The sequence below is a fragment of the Dromiciops gliroides genome, chromosome 3 (genome assembly GCF_019393635.1).
Source record: "Dromiciops gliroides isolate mDroGli1 chromosome 3, mDroGli1.pri, whole genome shotgun sequence".
In the NCBI taxonomy this organism is placed as follows: domain Eukaryota; kingdom Metazoa; phylum Chordata; class Mammalia; order Microbiotheria; family Microbiotheriidae; genus Dromiciops; species Dromiciops gliroides.
The window spans coordinates 314,960,092-314,983,649 of NC_057863.1; the positions used below are offsets into that span (position 1 = coordinate 314,960,092).

Sequence of the window (23,558 nt, forward strand, 5' to 3'; positions counted from 1 at the left end):
AAATTATGTTTTTTATGTGATAGTCTTATTTTGGAAATAACATTAATAACGAAATAAAAGGACTAGTAAAGAAAATCTGAATGATACAGGTCTTTTATGTCTTTTTAGGCCTCTTGGGGGGTTGAATTTTTATGTATTCTAATCCATTAATAAAAGGAGGGAATATTAATCCCCCCCACTCTCTGTCTCTCTGTCTCTGTCTCTGTCTCTGTCACACACACACACACATATCGACGAAACCCATGTGCTGGGGGGACTTTGTTGAAGTCTTTTAACATTTTGGGCATAATAGTGGAGCAATAGTGATGCCAATTATGTTTAACTCATACATTTACAAAGTGCTGACTACACTCAAAGCACTCTGCCAGGACTGGGAATGCCCAAAACAATCCCTACCCTTAAAATGCTTACATTTGATTGGGGGGATACATGGATAGATAGCATGGGGAAAGAGAAGGAGCAAGCAACTGAGAAAGAGAAAGACCTTGGTAAGTCATATTAACAGAGAATATACAATTTCTGAGGAGCAGAGATGAGTGGAAGATATTCCAAAGGTGGGGCACAACTTATTTGAATCTAGAATTTGAAATGTAAGAATTCTGGGAATAGTTTGTGATACAGGGCCTCCAACGTGAGTGTAAATCAGCTAGAAAGGGTGAAATAATGGGTATTTCAAAGGTATGGCTATAGATATTCAATTATTAATTAATAGAAGCAATGTTAGTGATTTATAAAATCACTTTGTATGTGATTGTGTTTTATATGTCTTGAAGTGCTTTCATTTACATTATTCCAGATACATTCAGAAACCCAGACTGTTCTGACTATAGCTGTCAATATGTTTTACATTACTTTACAGGGTACAAATAACTTGGCAGATCTCCTATAATTACATGTTAGTTATTTTAGTTGGCTCCCAAAATTTTAAGGGAATTCCAGCTCTGGCTTGTTATATTTTTATGAAAGTATTCTTATTTTCTCAAACTGAAAGCCTTTGGCATATGAGAACGTTCTGAAAAAAAAAAGTTTAAAATGCAGGGTACTCTGTGCACTGATTCAGAGTGAAGTGAATAGAACTCGGAGAACGTCTTATACATATGACAACATTATAAAGAAAAATTACTTTGAAAGACTTTAGAACACTGATAAATGATAAACCATGATGCCCAAGGAATAAAAATGAAACATACTACTCACATCCTGCCAGAGAAGTGATGGACTTAAAAGGTAGAATAAGACATGTTTTTGTACATGGCCAATGTGGAATTTATTTAGCCAGACTATGCATATTTATTATGAGGATTCCACTTTCCTTTTATGTTGTTGTTCAGTGAGAGAAGTGAGAGAAACAAAATAAATGTGTGTAAAACAGATAATTAAAAAAATAAGAAACACATGACCCCCAATAGGAGGAGCTTGTGTGACATTATTATGGCATGTGACATTATTGATCACCCTCATTTTCCTTGACCTCTCTGCAGCCTTTGATGTTGTTGACCATCTTCTCATTCAGATCACACCTTCTAACAATTGGTGTCCCACAGGGTTCTGTCCTGGGCTATCTTCTTTTCTCCTCCTATACTACGTCACCTAGTGTTCTTTTCAGTGCCCAAGAATTTAATTACCACCTCTATTTTGTACATATCTGTTGTATAAGCCCCCTTCTCTCCAGTGCCACTGCCATCTCTCTGGTGCAGGGCTTCATCATCCCATGGATGCTGGTGGCTCTGCTTGCCTCAAGCCTCACCCCACTCCCATCAATTCTCCTTTTGGCCTTCAATTCCTGAAGTACAAGTTCTACCATGTTACTCCTTTACTCAGTAAATTCCAGTAGTTGTCTCTCACCTCCAGGATCAAGTGCAAAACCCATTGTTGGGCATGCATGTCCTTCATAACCTAATCCCTCTTACATTTCCAGTCTTCTTACATTTTACTCCCTGATATGTGCTACGTACTTTTTGACCTAGTGATACTGGAATCCTTGCTATTCCTTGCTACTCCATCTCATAAGTCTGGCTATTCTCTCTAGCTGTCCCCCGTGCCCGGAATGTCCTTCCTTCTCATCTCTGCCAACTGCCTTCCTTGAAGTCATCACTAAAATCCCCATCTTTTACAAGAAGCCTTTCCAACCCCTCTTAATTCTAGTTCTTTTCCTCTCTTAATTATTTCCCATTTCTCTTATATATAACTCTTTGACCTTTGGCAAGTCACCTAACCTCTGTTTGCCTAGGAGGCTCAGTGGATAGAGAATTGGGTGTGCTGTCAGGAAGAACTGAACTCAAATCTACCCTCAGACACTTACTAACTGTGTGACCCTGGGCAAGTCATTTAACTTCTGTTTCCCTTAACTGATTAGAGAAATGGCAAAACACCCCAGTATCTTTACAAAGAAAATCCCTGTATAGTATGGGCCAGGAGGTCACAAAGAGTTGGACACGACTGAACTACTGAACAACAACAAATATAGCTTATGTGTATATATTTGTTTTCATGCTCTCTCCCATTAGATTGTGAACTCCTTGAGGGCAATGAAAAGCTTTTACCTCTCTTTTATATCCCAGTACTTAGGATAGTGTCTGGCACATGGTAAACATTTAATATAATATTTATTGACTGACTGAGTCTTGTTGCCTTAGGGGCAGCTAGTGAATGGGGCAGTGGGTCTAGAGTCAGAAAGACTTGAGTTGGAGAATGGATGAGTTTATCTTTATCAGTTTTAGGACAGATGTTTTTTAAAAAGAGAAAGTGACTTTAGAAAAACTTAGATTGCTGCATGCAAATTGAAACATGGCTGCTTGCTTATTGTAAGGGCAAGTCAGTCACAGAGTGCTTAGGTGGTATTTTCTACACCTTTATTGACTTTCAGATATAACACAATTTCCCAGATTAGAAATATTCTCATTTGAAGTGGGAACTTATTTTTAACATTAAAGCTGAATTTGCTTCTTCAGTTTCTCTATTTGGTTCTATTCTGATATAAAAAGCACCATATTCTTTTTTCAGAAGAATGGACAGTTTAAAAAAAAAACATTCTTCTAGCTAGCTTGTGACGGTTCCTTCAGTGATAAGCATTGATATCACTTCTCAGCTTTTTCAGGGACATACTTTTCATTATTTTATTGAAGTTATCACTGTAGTTCATGATTGTAGGCAAGAATTAGCTTTTAGGGTTTTCTGTTTGTTTGTTTTGGAGCTTCATTGAATTTAGAGGCATGGATCAAAATAAACCAGTTAAAGTGATGCAGTGCAGGCCAGATGCTCACCCATTACTTTTGTTTCATATGCTGACACCTAACAAATATTTAGTAACTTCCCATTTCACATGAGATAGGAGCTCAAGGGTAGTTAGTCATAAATAGATACACAGTAGGTCTCCTATGTCTTACCATCATGCCTCTCTAGATTTCCATTCTGGATAGGTGTATTCAAATACAAGAGAGCCTTGGGCCATTTTCAAAAGATGTTCCAGATTCCCTTTTTTAATTATCTAGTAAAGTTTTTAAGGGGATATGCTCCCTTCTGACTACTTTGTTGCTTGGGAATATCGGTTAATATCAATTTGGGGTAAAGATTGGCTCCACACTGACCAAATGAGGTATTTTGCTTAAAATGTTGGGCACATAGTTGTAGACAAATATTTACTAAAATGAAGTGTTTTCAGAGTAAATGAATGAATGAAACTGTTTTTACAAGGGCTGAAGAGTACTATTTTTTTTACTTTGACATTCTTTTTCCCCACCAAAACAAACATAAACACAAAAAGCCAACTATACCACTCCCAAAAGCAAAATCTTTTCAGATATTAATGAAATGTCCTAGATAATTGTAATTTAAAAGGAGAGCAAACTATAGGACCCAGTTAACCATTACATTGGAGACTACTTTTCTGATCCTTTTTCTAAGGGGAAAAAAAAAGAATATAATCCAGGGTATCCTGAAAGTCTTAGTGCAGGTTTAATAACCTAAAACTACATTGACATTTGAAGCACCCTGTATATTAGAATTTAATTATTAATATGACATTAATGTTATAATTAATCAGGTAACACTGTACAATACAATTGCATACACATATATACATATATACATATATATAAATAAAATTAATTGTTGTTTAGTCATTCAATTTTTTTTTACTCTACTTTGTCCTTGAAGTTTTCTTGGTGAAGATACTGGAATGATTTTGCCATTTCCATCTCCATTGTATCCCCATTTTTAGATGAAGAACTGAGGCAAAGAGAGGTTAAGTGACTTGCCCAAGGTCATACAGCTAGTAAACATCTAAAGCCAGATTAGAAGTCAGACTCCAGGTCTGGTGCTCTTTCCATTGTACCACTCAGTTACTCATATGTTATTATAATCTCTTAAATTTTTTGCATTTAAAAATAATTTTTACCACTTTTAAAAATTGTGAGTTTCAAATTTTCTCTCCCTTCCTCCCTCCCCCGCCCCGAGAAATTAGGCAGTATGATACAGGTTATACATGTGAAGTTATGCAAAACATTTCTATATTAGTCATCTTGTGAAAGAAAATACAGACCAAAAAACCACAAACCCAAACAAACAAGAAAAATAAAGTTTTTAAAAAGTATGCTTCTATCTGCATTCAGACTCCATCAGTTCTTTCTCTAGAGATGGATAGCATTTTTCATCATATAAGTGCTTTGAAATTGTCTTGGATCATTGTATCGCTGAGAATAGTTAAGTCATTCACAGTCAATCATTGCATAATGTTGCTCTTACTGTGTACAGTATTCTCTTTCTGCTCACTTTGGTTTTTATCAGTTCACGTAAGTCTTCCCAATTTTTTTCTGAAACCATCCTGCTCATCATTCTTATAGTACAATAATATTACATTACAATCCCATACCACAACTTGTTCAGCCATACCCCAACTGATGGGTTTCTCCTTAGTTTCCAATTCTTTGCCACTACAAACAGAGCTGCTATAATATATATAACTGTGATGTTTAAAATCTAGCCTAGAGTTCCAGCCTGGTTGGGTTGTTCCTCAAGTCTTCCTCCAGGAGCCTGCTTTAATCAGGAACTCTAGGCTAGATTTTAAACATCACAATATTTTTGTACATATAAGTCCTTTATTTTTTCTCTTTGGGATAAAGACCTAGTAGTGGTATTACTGGGACAAAGGGTACTCACAGTTTTATAGCTCTTTGAGGTAGTTTCAAGTTGCTCTCCAGAATGGTTGGACGAGTTCACAATATCACCAGCAGTACATTAGTTTTATAGTTTCCCCACACTCCCTCCAACATTTGTTGTTTTCCTTTTCTGTCATATTAAGCCAATCTGATAGGTGTGTAACGATTGGAATGACGCCACCTGCTGGAGACTTACTGTAGAAGAGTTCTGCCCATGAAGCGAAGGTCTTTGAGGGCAAGACCAGGAGTCTTTTCTTTGGCGTCAGGAAGTGACGCTGGCTAGTGGGAGGAGGAAGGAAGAGACTGGCGCTCGGTCTCAGTCTCTTTCCTGGGGACTCTGGCGGAGAAGGGAGCTAAAAATGTGCTCTCCCTTTAATAGATAGGAATCTAGGCCTTTCTTTCTCTCTTTACCAAATTCTTATTCTCCTTAATAAATGCTTAAAAGTCTAACTCTTGCTAAGGCTTGTAATTTATTGACGACCACTCATTAGATATTTTAGACAGACTAGCTAGAATTTTAGCCCTTAAAATAAAAGCTCTAACTAGAAAAAACAAAACAAACAAAAAAAAGCCAACATCTGATATTTCGTATAAAACTCACCAAAAGCCGAAGGCCACCTTTGGGGAGAGAGAGAGACCGTGTCAAGCGCGTGCTGCTGCTAACCGCGAGCTGGGCCCAGTCGAACTCTCATCAGCATCAGCCTGTGCAGCGCAGTCAGGAGACCAGCAGAGCAGGAAAAAGTCCCCACTTCTGTTCTCTCCTTGCCTTTTAAGCTCGCACCCCAGAAGTGGAGTGCTAGCAGGCAGTCTGACGTGCGCAGCAGGTGGACTGGTGTGCGTAGCTCATGCCATTGGTCTCTTCCCCGAAAGGATGGTCCTTGAAAAACTGGCATCTCTCCATTATCTAACCGACTGTTAAAACTTTTTACCACAGGTGTAAGATGGTAGCTCAATGTTGCTTTAATTTGTATTTCTCTGTTCAGTAGTGATTTAGGGCATGTTTTCATATTTCTTCTAAAATCTGCCCGTTCATAGCCTTTGATTATTTATCAAGGGAGAAATAACTTATAATATTATAAATTTGACTTAGTTCTCTATGTGTGCAAAATGAAGCCTTTATCATTGAAAATCGTTATAAAATTTTTCTTCCAGTTTTCTGCTTTCCTTCTAATATTGGCTGCATTGGTTTTGTTTGTGCTAAACCTTTTTACTTTAATGTAATCAAAATTATCCATTTTACATCCTATAACACTCTCTTATCTCTTGTTTGGTTATAAATTCTTCCCCTATCCATAGATCTAACAGGTAAACTACTCCATGCTCCCCTAAGTTGCTTAGGGGTATCATCCTTTATGTTTAAATCATGTACCCATTTTCACCTTATCTTAGTATATGGTGTCAGATCTAACGATATTTCTCAATCCTCATCCTCTTTGGCCTCCCTGCAGTCTGTGACCACAATGCAGCAGTATTGACCACCCTTTTCTCCTTGATAATCTCTTCTTTCTAGGTTTTCATGATGGCTTTTTGCCTATTCTCTTCTGCTCTGCATCAATTTCCTTTGCTGGATCTTCATTCCAGTCATGCCCACTAACCATGAATGTCACCCCAAGGCTCTGCCCAGGCCCTCTTTCTCCTCTTCTATACTGTTAAACTTGGTACTTCTATACTGTACCTCTATGAATCATATGCCTAGAGATGATAAATGAATATCCCACTTGTCATGTCCTAAATTGAACTCATTATTTTTCCCCTCAAATCCTCCTCATTTCCTAACTTTCATATTACTTTGGAGAGCACTAGTATCTTCCTCATCAGCCAGACTTCCAACCTAAGTATATTCCTCAACTTCTTTTCTCATCCCCTCTATATCCAACTAGTCACCAAGTCCTGTTCACTCTACCTTTTCTGTTATCTTTCATTTTTGTTTTTATTTACTCGTGTCGGACTCTTCATGACCCAATTTGGGGTTTTCTTGGTAAAGATTCTGGAGTGTGTGACGTTTAAAATTTAATGTGGTGGTCGCCTATTTCTGTCCAAGTGTAGGAAAAATTAGCTGGGGTTTCTAATATATTTGTTACTTAAAAATTAGAGGCTGTTGCACCAGTTTGGGGGCATTAAACATTTATTAAAGTATATTAAATGTTAGTAAAAAGAGCACATGTGCTTCTGAAAGATAGGAAAGCCTAGCTAGGATCTACGAGAGAGAGAAGAGAAAAAGCAGCCTTCACCTACCAGTCTTAGGCCAAAAAAAAAAAAAAGTTCCTGTGCCTGTGAGAGCAGAAGCTCCCTGCAGGTCCAGAAGAGAGGCGGTCCCTACACACTGCTCCAAGCTAATTGGCTGGTAGCATTCAAGTCCATTGATAAGGTGGTCTTAAGTTAGTTAACTTCCTTTAGTTAGTTAGGAGTTTCTATGTGTGTGTGTGTGTGTGTGGGGTGGTCTGAGTCCCCAAAACCCCATTATTTTCTCACAAGTGGTTTGCCATTTCTTTCTGTGGTTTATTTTATAGATGAAGAAACTGAGGCAAACAGTAATTTGCCCAGGGTCACTCAGCTGCCCTGCTGTAACAGCAAGTGGAGAGCCTGAATATCTTTGCTGACTCAGCATCTACCTGCTTCTACCTGACTTGCCCTTCTGCCCAGTGTGCCTTTGCAAGAGGTCACTCATGCCACGTAGCTGCCCTGTTATCTTTCCTGTGTGTCCTCTTTTCTCCTCTTACAGTATCACCACCCTGACATTATAGCCTACACTATTTCATGTCTGGATTGTTGCAGTAGTCTTCTGGTCATTCTCCCTACCACAAATCTATCCCCATTCCTGTCTATTCTCCACTGAGCTCTCAAATGGATCTTTCTGAAGCACAGGTCTGACCATGTCTCTCCCCATTCAATCAACTTCAGTATTAACTTTGATGTCCCCTTTTTACCTCCAGGATCATATATAAACTCCTCTGTTTGGCATCCAGATCGTTTCATAGCTTGGACCCTTCCAACTTTACTGTCTTCTTATACTTATTTCCCCACACCTCACCCCCAACTCCCAAGACCTTTGTCACCTGATGACTTATTCTAAAACAGGACACTGCATCTCCTGACTCCATTCCTTTTCTTTTCTTTTCTTTTCTTTTCTTTTCTTTTCTTTTCTTTTCTTTTCTTTTCTTTTCTTTTCTTTTCTTTTCTTTTCTTTTCTTTTCTTTTCTCTCTTCTCTTCTCTTCTCTTCTCTTCTCTTCTCTTCTCTTCTCTTCTCTTCTCTTCTCTTCTCTTCTCTTCTCTTCTCTTCTCTTCTCTTCTCTTCTCTTCTCTTCTCTTCTCTTCTCTTCTCTTCTCTTCTCTTCTCCTCTCTTCTCCTCTCCTCTCCTCTCCTCTCCTCTCCTCTCCTCTCCTCTCCTCTCCTCTCCTCTCCTCTCCTCTCCTCTCCTCTCCTCTCCTCTCCTCTCCTCTCCTCTCCTCTCCTCTCCTCTCCTCTCCTCTTCTTTTCTTTTCTTTTTGTGACTCCATTCATTTTCACAAACTTCCTTCCATTTCTCAAATTCTTCCCCTAACCATCTCTGCTTTCTGGCTTCCCTGGCTTTCTAAAAGTCCCAGATAAAACCATACCTTCCATAAGAAGCCTTTCCCAATCTTTCCTTATGCTAGTGCCTTATCTCTTAAAAAAAATTATCCTGTCTACAACTTACTTGTCTGCATATTGCTTCTCACCTTAGACCGTGAACTTCTTGAGAGTGGGTCCTGTTTTATTGCTGTTCTTTTTATTCTCAGCACTTAGTACTGTGTCTGACACATGCTAGGCACTTCATAAATGCCTACTGATTGACTAAGAACTTGATATCATCATCTGTAAGTGATGATCATTAGGGGAAAAAAAGGAGGACATTATGAAGTAGGATCTATTTGATTTGGAGTAGCCAGTCTAATCTTCAGTTTTCAATTATTTCTAACATCTGTAGTTTTCATAAATAAATGGTCCCCTCCCAAAAGGTATTATTAAGGCAGTTCTGAGTTGGGAAGTGATCAACATTATTGCCATCCAAGAGTAATCTAGAGATTGAAAAATTAGCATAGTTTTTTTTTTTTTTGAGGATTAGTAAAGGTATCTTTTATATAGTTTTTTTTATATAGTTTTTTTTTTAAGCCTAAAGGGAAGAAATGGGGCATAGGTGAAGTGGTTTGGCATAACCAGTTATCCAAAGAACATGTATTTAATTGTTAAGATGGACAATAAATATATCTTAACAGTAGTAAAAGAATTCAAATCAGACTGTAAGAAGTTATGAGCAATGTTGGCCCCAGCTTTGTTAGTTATGGTGTATCTTTAAAAGAAAAACTGTTTTACTTTAAAAGAAAATTATAAAATTTCCTTTAGAGGTTCAAGCATATAAAAATATTCTTAAGATAGGAAACATTCTTTGAAACATTTATTTTTAATATCACCTAACAGGTTATTTTTATAATAATTAGTAATGATATACTATTATAACAACCTTTCATTTAAATTTAACATCTAAAAAAATTAACCAGATGATGTCTTTAGATGTTGAAAATATAAGTATAAAAATCCTTCACAAAATCCAGTCAAAATATAAGTGGTTAATTTTAAACAATTCTTGTATGTTCCCCTGAAAGATTTCTACTGCTTGCTGTCAAAGAAACGAGTGAATGAATATATTGTGTATAACCACACACTACCAGATAATACTTTATTCATTTTCCGGCTATTGTTTCTTTTAATAACATTGGGTGTCAGTTGAATCATCTAATTTGAGATAACATTACTCAGATGTGAATAGTTACACATTTGGGTATTTCATATGTACGTTCCATTCCTTGTACATAATAGGAACAAATTAGGAAACACTTTCCTGTGAGTGCATAAAATGATTTAGAGTATTGGAATAGCCAAAATCTAATGAGTGGATTTTTAGTTTCTGAATTGATTAGAAATATCCTATCACCATATATTAATGGTTGGAAGTAATTTCTTTACCTTCTTGGTTTTGAAGTCAATGAGTTTATTAGCCTATGAAGTAAATAAATGGGTAATGTATGGGAAAGGTGAAAAGATTCCTTTTTTAATAAGGAATATGACTGTGTATTTAGATGTGTCGGCACAGTTAATATATTATTAAATAAAACTCTCTGGTTACTTTTGTTTCTATTATTGAGTCTGACCATTTTAACAATTTTCTTTTAGCCTTTTAAGACTCAAACTAAATTTTCTATTATTTTTCCTTCTTTCTTCCTCTCCCCAACTTTTTATTGGATTACTAGGCTTTTCTCCTTGTTTTCAAGGCAATTAAATACATATACACATGTATTTATATGTATTTTATTTATATTTTAGTATTATAAGCATATACCTATATATATATTATATATACGCATATATATGTCTACATACTGATATATATTTAAATATGTGTTTCAAGTCTGGTTGAACTAATCATTCAAAGTAATTTAGCATTCAGTCCGGATACCAGTTTAAATCCAAGTTGTTCTAGAGAATTTATAATTTTTTTTTAGAAGGGTCCCACTCCTCTCATTTCTGGTAAATCAAACCTAACTCTAAACATCTTAGATAACTTATTTAGATAGTGGGACCCTCTTTTGGTTAGTTTCCCTCTTCTTGACTGTCTGGCTGTTATACATTTAAGTCAGGGATCGTTTTGCTAAAGGAGTGTATCAGCTTTGTGTGAACAGCCTTCATGGCTCACCTTTGTAACCACTTTGCTATGGGTCTTCCACAGAATCCTGGCGCATCACAGAAGCTGGAAGTTCTGATGTTCCATTGAAATCACAATGGAACGTCGTGACTTAACCTGGTAAGGGCAGCACTTAAGGTGCTTCTTATTTAAGTACCTGGAAACAGTGAAGCCGTCAAGAAATATGTTGTTTCAGAGTTGGTCTCAGCTTTTCCTCAGTTGTTGGGTTCCTCTTCCGTATTGATCAAGGAAGTGTTGACAGTTGGTTTAGAATTTTTTTCTTCTGAACCTATGTTTATTGATTGCAATTTCTAAAAGGGCATTTAACCTTCATCATCAAGTAAGTTCAATCTTCCTTTCAGATGATCTGTTTTAATGAATTGCTTCAAGATGCAGTAATTTTTTTCTCCACAATTGAAAGCCAAATTATTCAGCATCAGGGAAATTCTAGAGGCCAAATACCTGATTTGGTTAAATCAATCTGTTTCCTTAAAAGTTGGGTTCTTCCCCAAATATTGCTTTAGTCCTGCAAAACTGATTACGCTTATTAAGGCAGTGTGGGGAATTTCTTACTATACAGTATTATTAAGTATTAATTATGTGGCTGAAATCATGTATCTAGTGGAGATCATATTTACATTAAATGTTAACACCTCCCCCCATACCCTTCAATGAAGTTGGGGGAAAGGTAAGATTTAAAATGCATATGTGTCAAGTAACATAAAACATTGACTCTCACTGATATTGTAACTTTGTATTCTTAGACCTAAATTATTTTATTTTCAAAACACTGGCTTTAGAGAATAGTAGTACTAGCTGATAAACCATATTTGAAAACAAACATCTTCAGTTAAACTTTTAATGGCAGTTACTTAAACTGATACTTAGAATAAAATACTTCCCCAATCCAAATAAATAAGTGTTTTCTTTCTTGATACTTAACTGGATATTTATCATACTATTAAAATAAATGGAATTCTCATCTGCAAATAGTTCACTGTGAATTAGAATAATCATAGGCAAATCTCAATGGATTCAAAGCTTAAGGAATTAACTTTTTTTCTGGCTAATTGAATTGCTTAATTAAATCAGAGTTGACCTGAAAATTAATTTTGTTTCAACCTTTTAAGCAACGTTTCTAAAATATCTGATTCTGCTTTTCTGTCTTTGCTGCATATAATCTAATATGTCTTTGGTGACTGAGGATTTTGTTTTCATCATTCTGAACATTCATTGCCTAGGACTAGATATAGATGGTGTAGAATATTTGAGTAAGTGACCATAGAGCACAGCCTGGAATTTATTGTTTGTTTTGTTTTAAGACTAAACCCCATCTGTCAGCTACGGAATTGACTCTGTTGTGTTAACACCTGCTTCTTTCTCTTGAAAGTAGAAAGTCAAGAATTCATATTAATTTAGGTTTCTCTCTAGTTGGGTTCCAGTTACTCTTAGTATACTATTTCAGTTGGCTAGCCTATGGATGCTTCTGAAATAAATATTTAAAAATTAAATCAAAGTCTTTATTTGCTAATCCACAAGGACAATATGAGTATTATGGCTTATGAAGAAAATTAAATTTGTTGTAAAAGTTTGGGTGGACTAGAAACACATGTTGCATGAATATAGGAATTAATGAAGATATAGTTTCTAATATATTCATTAAAAAGCCAAACTAGCATCTGGTTGCCTGCTTTGATTTAGTAGAAAAAGCTGTATACATTTTCTAATGACTAAAAATTTTGTAAAAGCATAAAATATTTTTAAAAGAATGAATTAGAGGGCAGCTAAGTAGCACAGTGGATAAAACACTGGCCCTGGATTCAGGAGGACTTGAGTTCAAATTTGACAGTTGCTAGCTGTGTGACCCTGGGCAAGTCACTTAACCCTCCTTGCCCCACAAAAAATAAAAATGACTTAAAATTCTTTTAAAAAGCATTATGATTTAAGAAATGATAAGGTTCCTTGGTTCAGTAAATTGTTTAGTAAGCTAGGAGTTAGTTTTTATCACTGGAATTAATCACCAGAATCTTCTATCTTGCATATTACAAGTGTGGGAAATGATTTATTTCAATTGTGGCATAAGCCAAAGCTTGAAAGAATAACTTCCATTTTGAAATCAAATGTCAATTGAATAGAGATTCATCAAATATGTGAATGAAAGAACCATTTGTGAAGTGAGGACATATGAAGAGAAAAATTAGATTTGTATCTAAATTGAGAGCTTTGAACCTATCTGTGCAAGAAGAAATGAAAGTGAAGAATAAATATGCAAGAACGCAATTTTAAGACTTCTTGGCTTTTCCCTCATCAAACAGTTCAGTCAATCAATAAAGGAAGGCATAGAAGAGAACAAGCATTTATTAAACACCTACTATGTGGCAGACAATGTTCTAAGTTCTGGGGATACAAAGAAAAACAAAAAGAGGCCCTGCTTTCAAGGAGCTCATGGGGGAGAAAACATGCAGACTACTGGGTACAAACAAGATATAATTTGAGATGATCTCAGAGGGATAATTGCACTAACATTGAGGCGTGGATAGATTTGTGCTTAGAAAGATAGTTGAGTGGAGGATGGATTGTAGTGTAGGGAGAGACTTGAAACAAGGAGACCAAGGATAAAACTACTGCAATTGTCTGGGAATGGATGGATGAGTGTCTGCATCAGAGAGGTGGCAATATTAGAGGAATAAAGGGCAGCGTATATGAGGGATATTAACAAAGGAAGAAAAGATAGACCTTTGTGATTGATTGGATAGGAAAGGTTATTAGAAAGAGTGAGTAGTCAAGGATGACACCTAAGTTATGAGCCTGGGTGACTGGGAGAGGATGATGGTACCCCCTGATACTAACATGGAAGTTAAGAAGAGAAGGTTTGAAGGGGAAAGAAAATGAATTCAGTTTTGGACATAATGAGTTTTAAGATTTCTATAGTCCCTCTAGTTAAAGATGTTTAATGGACTGTAGGAGATGTGAGGTTAGGGCTTGATAGATATGAAAATCATCAGCAAATAGATTGACAATTGAATCCATGGGGGCTGGATTTATTAAGGGTTTTCAGAGTACATAGTTTTCTTTTTCTTTTTTTTTTTCGTTTTTGTTTTTGCGGGGCAATGGGGGTTAAGTGACTTGCCCAGGGTCACACAGCTAGTAAGTGTCAAGTGTCCGATGCCAGATTTGAACTCAGGTCCTCCTGAATCCAGGGCCAGTGCTTTATCCACTGCGCCACCTAGCTGCCCCCCATAGTTTTCTTTTAAATGACCAAATGTAAGTACATTAAGAATAAGACAAGTCTTTTACTAATCAAATCCATCTGAAGGCATTTGTATCATTGGATACTTTCTATCTCTCTTTTTTTTTTTTAGTGAGGTAATTGGGCTTAAGTGAGTTGCCCAGGGTCACACAGCTAGTAAGTGTTAAGTGTCTGAGGCCAGATTTGAACTCAGGTACTCCTGACTCCAGGGCCAGTGCTTTATCCACTGTGCCACCTAGCTGCCCCATTGGACACTTTCTAGGGAAAAGTATCCAGTGAATGGGAAAGCAGTTGCTTTATTATTTGAACTAGTAACAGACATTGGGAGAACAAGCATATAAGTTCCTAAGTTCTAGGCAGGCCAAAACACCTGCAATAACAAGTTCCTGGAAAATGAAGACACCTACAGAGAACTTTGAGGCTATATTAGGAAACTATGTACCAAAAATATTTGATTCTCTGAATTTGTTCTGTTAAATTTTATCATTAACTCCTAGCACAATGCCATGCATGCTATAATAATTCAAATATTGTATGATCAATATCGTAGGCATCATAAAGTATGGCCACTGGGTCTACTTTGAAGAGGATGAAGCAGATATCAAAGAGTCATCAAAGTACTACAATATTAATACAGTCTTGCAATATCCTTCAAAAGAGATATTTATAAACATCTATATCTTGGATTAACTTGACAAATATTTATTTAGCACTAGTTCCATGAAAGGCCCAAGGCTAGATGTTTTAAGAGATTCAGAGAGGAACTCTGGTTCAATTGGAACCTACTGGGAGCTTACAATTTAATGCAAGATAAGAAATCTAAGACTACATGACTATAATAGAAATCTGTGACAAATAACTATAATAGAAAATAGAACATGAAAGTGCAATAAAGGGTATATGATGTTCTGTGGGACTTTTAGAATAGTCATTCTATTGCTTTTGCTTAAATTGAGCTTTCAAGAATGGGTAGAGGGACAGCTGCTGGTGCAGTGGATAAAGCACCAGCCCTGGATTCAGGAGAACCTGAGTTCAAAATCCAGCCTCAGACACTTGACACTTACTAGTTGTGTGACCCTGGGCAAGTCACTTAACCCTCATTGCCCCTCCAAAAAAAAAAAAAAAAGAATGGGTAGACATTGAATAAATAGAGTTAAAGGGGATTTGTCCTTCCAGGCAGAGGCAACATGTATAGGGGTAGGAAAGTATTAATAATATTTGGGGAATGGGAAAAGCAAATAATGTTATTTTTAGGCTCAAAAGTTTACAATGGGGGCAACTAGGTGGCGCAGTGGATAGAGCACCAGCCCTGGATTCAGGAGGACCTGAGTTCAAATCCGGCCTCAGACACTTAACACTTACTAGCTCTGTGACCCTGGGCAAGTCACTTAACCCCAATTGCTTCACTAAAAAAAAAAAAAAAAGTTTACAGTGGAGCCAAATTGAGAAGAAGCTTGAATCCCATGTGAAGAAATGTTAAATTTATTTATTGGCAGTAGGCAAGTCACTACTGAAAATATATGATGAGGTAGTCACGTCACCATAAGTATGCTTTAGAGAGAAGCTGTTAGTGTCAACAACTATATAAACAAATTTATGTCTCATAAGGAAAGACTAGGAAATGGAATTATCTCTACCACAGGTGTGATCACAAGATTGAGGATACGGTGAATCCCATGCCATATACAGTTTGACAAAAGGAAAAGCTACCTACAAGAAAGAGAATCAAGACATTTGTATTTGTTGAGGTAGAATCTAAGGTGTTTGGAAGTTGATTAGGTGTGGGGATTGAGAGAAAGGCAAGAATCAAAGGTGACTTTTACACTGAGGATTGAAATCTAGGTAATAGGGAGGATGATGGCATTATGAAGAGAAACCAGGAAATCAAAAGAAAAGCACATTTGGGGTTATGATGATGAGTTCAGTTTTTCAACTTTTAGCCTATAAGGTGCTGGCAGAACAGTAAGGGAGGTGAACAACAAATTACTGAAAATATGGTACTTGAACTATCAGGAAGATCTGAGTTTGAATCATACGTCCTGCTTTGTGACCCTGGACCTTGAGCCTCTTTGAGTTTCATTTTCCCCATATATGTAAAATAAAGGGGATGAAATCATTGACTACTAAGGGTCTTTCCAGCTTTATGGTCCTGTGAACCACAGACTTAGGAGTTATACATATCAAGATGATAGCAGAAACAATGGGTGTGCATTAAATCAACCAGGGAGAGGATAAAGGAAGAAAGAGGGCCGAGAATGCAAAAGAATGACAACATTTAGAATTCATGAAGAAGAAGAGAGCCAGGAAAAAGCATAGAAGTGATCAGGAAGAGAGTGGCAGGACAGAGAACAGTGAGGAATGATTTGAATCTTGTGGACAAGTCAAAGGTGAAGTGTTCAAGGAGGGATGGGATGGGTAGTCAGCAGTGTCAAAAGCAATAAACTATTTGTTGAATTAATGAACAAACAATGGGGGATAAGAAAAGGCCAATGCATCTGATTTAAAGTAGCTTGAAAAAAGATTAAAATAAAAACCCAAAACAGAAACTTGGCCAAGGTTAGTGGAACTGGAGGGCAATGCAGTATTCCCCTAAGCAAGAGAATTTTTTTTCTCTTCCTGCCTGTAATCACTTTTCTTTATCACCCATTGAAGAATAAAGGTGATTTTGTCATTATTGGAAGGACATTGTCAAGATGTCCATCTTTCAGTCACCTGCCACCCACTATGGAAGATGAGGTCTTTCCTGATGAATGTAGTGAACCTGGCCAGTTTGGATACCTCTATAAATAATTTTTTAATTATTTATTATTATACATATGCTTGCTTCTATTTCTTTTTTTTTTTGTTTTTTTGCAGGGCAATGGGGGTTAAGTGACTTGCCCAGGGTCACACAGCTAGTAAGTGTTAAGTGTCTGAGGCTGGATTTGAACTCAGGTCCTCCTGAATCCAGGGCCAGTGCTTTATCCACTGCGCCACCTAGCTGCCCCCTACCTCTATAAATAATAAAAGATTTGCTACGGAGTTCGAGATCTCTCAGTATTTTGACATTTTCCTGATGATCTCAGTGCTTCAGAGACTGCTTCTACTGAACTTCCACAATTAATAGAAGAGGGGCCCACATTTGAAGTTAGAGAACCTGGTTTTGAAACCCAGCTGTGTCATCTCTGGAAAGTCATCTAACCTCTCATTACCTTGATATGTACTTATGTGTAAAATGGGTGGTTTGGATTAGGTGACCGCTGAGGTTTCTTTGAGGGCTAAATCTGTGAATGGATCAAAATATATATGTTATTTCTAAAAACTTATCTGTCTCCCTTCCCCCTCCCCAAACCCTTCTGTATAAATACTAATTCTGGAGAGTTAATGAAGCAGATTCTCACTGGATCTATTCACTGAAAATTTCAATAATTCTTTAAACTTCCTTTATGAGTATGATCAAGATTCTTCAAAAGTATGAATTTTCTACTCCCCCTCCCCCCCTTTTTTTGGTAGACTAATTCACTGAGCTTAAAGAGCAAAATCAAACTTCCAGGGCTGCTTAATTTACAACCAAGAAATCTGGAGATTGGGAGTACCCTGTTTCATTAACTACTTCCTTTCTGATACTTTAATAATGTCTATTACCTCTAATTTATTTAATTACTATTTCCTGTGCCATTAGATAAATGTAAATGAGTGCTTCAAAACTTTTGGAATTAACTATAAGAATTTCAAAGGAAGACTTTAAAAAAAAAACACAAAAAAACAAAAGGTCAGCTTTCAAAGATCTACTCCCCTTCTAAAGCAGGTCCGTTGTTACCTAAGAAATAAATGCACATTTGAAAATTAGGTTAGGAAGCAAGGCATGGGGTTCCTATCTTTGTGTTTTGTTGTTGTTTTTGTTGTTTGGGTGCTGGTTTTTTTTTTTATTATAACCTGTCAAGTCAACTGGCATTGTTGCAGTCTGGGTTCTTTTATTTACATTATAAATTCAAGTTTAAAAAAGCAGACTATGCTTCAGGTTTTAGTAAACATATGGAAAGAAAAAAAATTGATACTTGAAGCAGAGATGTCAGAAGTCCACTAGTTCCTAAACATGAAGTAGCTTTTGTTGTGGATTTTTTCCCTTGGTACTAGGTTTTTTCTTTTAAATAGTATTTTATTTTTTCCAATTACGCATAAAACAATTTTTAACATTAATTTTTAAAATAAAATTCTGAGTTTCAAATTTTCTCTCAACCTTCTCTCCCTCCTTCCTAAGACAGTAAGCAGTTTGATATAGATTATGTAAGTGCAATCATCCTGATACTAGTTTGTGAATTCTACAGTGGCTGGTAGAATTACTTAAAACATAATAATAATAATAGCTAATAGCACGTAATATGTGCTAAGTATTTTACAATTATCTCATTTGATACAACAACCCTGGAAGGTAGGTGCTATTATTATCCCCATTTTACAGTTGAGGAAACTGAGGCAAATGAATGCAAAATAACTTACCCAGGATCACATAGCTAGTACTTAATTGAACTGAAGTATTCCTGACTCTAGTTTTCCTGACTTTGCATTCTATCCACTGTGCTACTTACTTAGTGGTTAGAATAGTCCTTTATTGTATATTCCTTGGATCTATTGAATATATTCTGCAAATATCTTGTGTGTACAGTTATTTGAGTGTTGTCTCCTCCACTAGAAGAGGACACATCTGAGCATAGGGATCTTGTTTACTTTTCTTTGTATGCTTACCACTGTGCTCAGTGGCTTGCACATAGTAGGCACTTGATAAATGCTTGTTGACTGAAAATTTAGTCTCCAGTCTTTAATATTTTTCCCCCAAGGGGAAGCCTTTATACTAAGCTTTTCATAAAGTTGCAAAACAGCAAGTTTAGGTGTGATATCAAAACCAAACCAAACCAAAAAAAAAAAAACCTTCCTAAAAGTTGGATTTATCCTCCTCCAGGATCCCTACACACATATTCATTCTTTTGAGGTCTTTAAGCTAAGGTTAGATGGAAATTTGTCAGGTATGTTGTTGTAAAGGACAATTCTTTTATTCAAGTCTAGGTTGGCCCAAATGACTTTTGAGGTTCTGTCTAACACAAAAAATGAGATTGTTTTTCTGCAGATGGGTGAGTGTTCTCTATCTAGGTACAGGGAAATTAGCAAGAAAAACCAATTTTACCATTCAACTTCTGCTGTTTTTAATCTATATTACTGATTATAGGGTCAGCTAAATGATGCATTGGACAGAGTGCCCAAGCCTAGAGTCAGGAAGACTCATCTTCCAGAATTAAAATCTTGCCTCAGACACTTGCCAACCGTGTGACCCTGGGCAAGTCACTTAATCCTTCTTTGCTTCAGTTTCCTCATCTGTCAAACGAATTGGAGAAAAAAATGACAAACTACTCCAGTGTTTTTGCCAAGAAAATTCCAAATGGAGCCATGGAGTCAGATGCTACTGAAAAATGACTGAACACATCATAAACATTGATTGTAGACTTTTTTTTGGGGTGGGGGGCAGTGAAGGTTAAGTGACTTGCCCAGGGTCACACAGCTAGTAAGTGGCAAGTATCTGAGGTTGAATTTGAACTCAGATCCTCCTGAATCCAGGGCTGGTGCTTTATCCACTGCGCCACCTAGCTGACCTGATCATAGACTTTTAAAGGTGAAAAGGGAGAATGGAGACTCATCTAGCCCAGTTTTTTACTCAATAAGACTATAATTTACTTTAAAATAAATAGTAAAGACTAGAACATGGGTCTCCTAATTTTTTAGTGGTAATAATAGTTAGTGTTTATATAGAGTTATAAGATTTACAAAACTCTTTCTATCTGTTTGAGCCTTACAAGAATTCTTTCAATTCAGTGCTTTTATTACACTCATTTTACAGAGGAGGAAACTGAGTCTTAGAGACAGTTAAGTGATTTGCCAAGGGTCACACTGCTCGTCAGTGTCGAGAGCAGGATTTGAATCCAGCTTCTCCTGTGACTCTAGGATCAACAGTCTTTTTTTTTTTTTTAAAGTATTTTATTATTTTCCAGTTACATATAAGGATAATTTTCAACATTTTTTTTCACAGGATTTTTAGTTCCAAATTTTTTTTTCTTCCACCCTTCTTCCCCTCCCTCCTCCCCAAGACGGAAAGCAGTCTGATGTAGGTTGTATATGTACAATCACATTAAACATATTTCTACATTAGTCATCTTGTGAAAAAAGAATCAGAGCACAAGGGAAAAACCTCAAAAGAAAAAAGGAAAAAAAAAAAACAGTCCAAAAGTAGAAACAGTATGGTTCAATTTTCATTCATAATTCACAGTTTTTTTTTATGGATGTTGGAAATAGTACTTCACTTAAGATCAGAAAACCTGGGTTTTAATTCAGTCTCTGATACTTATCTTATGTGATTTTTTTTTCCCATTCTCAGGCAACTGACTGAAACTTTTAAGTTGTATGTTTTGTAAATGTCATTGTTGGAGGGAGTACCCACACCTAGGAATTCATAAAGTCAAATATTATCTTGTTTGATGCTTAATATCTAACATTAATGTAAATGCTTTACAAATATTTTATCTGTATAACAACCCACGAGAAAGGTACTATTATTATTCCCACTTTACAGATGAGGAAACCGAGGCTAAGAACAGCTAAGTGGCATTTCTAGGCTTACACAGCTGTGTCTTACAGGATTTGAATTCAGGTCTTTGTGACTTCAAATTGAACACTTGCTGCCTTGTAACATTACAGAGAGGTTTTATTTGAAGTTTATGGATGGAGAAGGTAAGGCTGAGAGAGATTAAGTGACTTTCCCATGCTTAGTTAGCATCAGAGACTGATTTAGAATCATCCAAAATCTACTCCACATTCTTGTAGCTACATTTAATGGATCTCTTAAATTGAACAGTTCCTTCTCTTCTTTCTTTCCAGTAGTATGGTCAGACCTACTAATTAGAAAGTTCATTATCTAGAAATAATATCTTAGGCTGGCTTCAGTAATAAGAGGAAAAATATTTAAGCTACTTCTCCATTATGTATTAGAGTAATTGCATTCAAATGAGTGCCCTAAATTCTGTTTTTCTATTGGTGGTTAGTATTATAATTATCAAAGCATATTGGAGTAGAAAAACTTTAACACCCACAGTAATAAAATAACACATAACACTTCTTTCATGGTGCATCTTGCCATTTCTTTTTCTTTTCTTTTCTTTTCTTTTCTTTTCTTTTCTTTTCTTTTCTTTTCTTTTCTTTTCTTTTCTTTTCTTTTCTTTTCTTTTCTTTTCTTTTCTTTTCTTTCTTTTTTTTTTTAATCCTCCCTCACAACCTCTGTAAGAAGTTAGTTAAATGAATTTTCAAACCATACAATTTTGGCATACTCATTTAAGCAGCTCTATATTAAAATACTTTCTGAATTCCCATTTCTTTACTTCTGGCTGATTCCATGGGACTTGCATATTTAATATAAATCTACATTGATTCCATCGATCCACGTGTTTGTCAGAAGTTCTTTAAATCAGAGGCAGCATGGGGTGGTAGAGAGAGGCTCACCTTAGAACCACTTAAGACTTGCATTCTAGTTCAGCCTGTGACACACGGTGGCTGTATAGCTCTGAGTAATTTACTTAAGTCTTTTAGGGCTATAGGCAATTTGATTAAAAAAATTTATTAATAATAATTTATAATAGCATTTATATAGTGCCTGCTAGGTACCCAGTATTTCCAAATATTATTGTAACATATGTTTTTTTTTTAATTTTTTTTTTTTTTTTTTTTTAGTGAGGCAATTGGGGTTAAGTGACTTGCCCAGGGTCACACAGCTAGTAAGTGTTAAGTGTCTGAGGCCGGATTTGAACTCAGGTATTCCTGACTCCAGGGCCGGTGCTCTATCCACTGCGCCACCTAGTTGCCCCTTGTAACATATGTTAAATGACTTGTCCAAAGCTGGATTTGAACTCAGGTTTTCCTTGAATTCTAGGCCCAGTTTTCAATCTACTGAAACATCTACCTGAGAAGGTTTGGTCCTGTGTTGGTTGGTACAGGTAGTTTTCTTTGTGCTCTAGTCAGTTGTCAAACACAACTAGCACTTAATAAATCATTGTTACCTTATCTAATAGGGAAGCTAGGTGGAGCAGATGATAAAGCACTGGACTTGGGATCAGGAAGATTTCTCTTCCTAAGTTCAAATCCAACCCTAGACACGTACGAGTTGTGTGACCCTGGGCAAGTCACTTTAACCCTGTTTGCCTTAGTTTCTCATTTATAAAGTGAGTTAGAGAAGGAAATAGCAAAGCACAGCAGTATTTCATCCAAGAAAAACCAAAAATGGGGTCATGAAGAGTCATTCATGACTGAAATGACCCAACAACAGCAAAACATTGCCTAACTTGTAGGGAAAGTGCTCACCTGAATTAATGTAGGGAGTTTTTTCTTCCTCCCTTGGGAGTTTCCTATACTTATGAAATCACAGATGTCTAGTCTCTATGCATAAACCAGAGAAGTTGATTTTTTTTCTTCTGAGTTTGGGCATTGTAAAGAATCCTTCATTTACATTTTAAAAAATCAGTAAAGGTAACTGTAGTTGTAGCTAGAAATTTGGAATTAGCTCCATAATAAATGTCCCCTCACCTAATGGTTCACTAATTATTAAGGAAAAGATTCTAAGTAACTAGGGTCTTTTTAGAACACATGTAGCATCTGCCACTCTTTGAAGGTGTTCTACTCACTGCCTTGGGCAATCAGTGGCTCAGTCTGGGGTTAGAAATGGTGCTTTACTGCAAAAAACTGAAAACAGCTATATTTTTATACTATGGAATAAATGTGAATCTTCCAATGAAACATAAATCTATCTTTCTTTCTTCTTTCCTTCCTTCCTTTTTCTTGTTCGTCCTTTCTTTCTTTCTTTCTTTCTTTCTTTCTTTCTTTCTTTCTTTCTTTCTTTCTTTCTTTCTTTCTTTCTTTCTTTCTTTCTTTCTTTCTTTCTTTCTTTCTTTCTTCCTTCCTTCCTTCCTTCCTTCCTTCCTTCCTTCCTTCCTTCCTTCCTTCCTTCCTTCCTTCCTTCCTTCCTTCCTTCCTTCCTTTCTTTCTTAATTTTTCTTTTCCCCCCTCTTTTTTGGTGAAGTAGTTGGGTTTAAGTGACTTGCCCAGGGTCACACAGCTGGTAAGTGTCAGGTGTCTGAGGTCAAATTTGAACTCAGTACCTCCTGACTCCAGGGCTGGTACTCTATCCACTGTGCCATCTAGTTGCCCCAATCTCTATTTTCTAAGAGAAAATTTGTTTAACTTCCTAAAGCCAGCAGATCAAGAACTGATACCCTAAAAAATTGCTTAATCTAACTTAAACAACAGATTTATGTAATTTGTAGATTTTTCTCAAGTACCCCAAGTTATATTTTAATAAAAATAAACCATTAAGGGATTGCTCTGGATTCAGTTTCCTGCTTAAAACTTGAATATCTCACAGAAATCAACTTTTTATGAGG

The 23,558-nt window shown here is 36.3% G+C and overlaps 1 protein-coding gene across 13 annotated transcripts in view; it reads left to right on the forward strand.

The window, feature by feature from the left end:
* The window catches only part of BBX (BBX high mobility group box domain containing), a 379,187-nt gene that overhangs the window by 134,827 nt on the left and 220,802 nt on the right, over window positions 1-23,558 (forward strand). For 9 of the 13 annotated variants that reach the window (XM_043994822.1, XM_043994815.1, XM_043994820.1 and 6 more), the window contains one exon: window positions 10,902-10,976. The exons of the other annotated variants lie outside the window; for them this stretch is intronic. The gene's annotated coding sequence lies outside the window, so the exon portion shown is untranslated. The remainder of the gene's footprint in view (window positions 1-10,901; window positions 10,977-23,558) is intronic. 13 annotated transcript variants of the gene reach the window in all.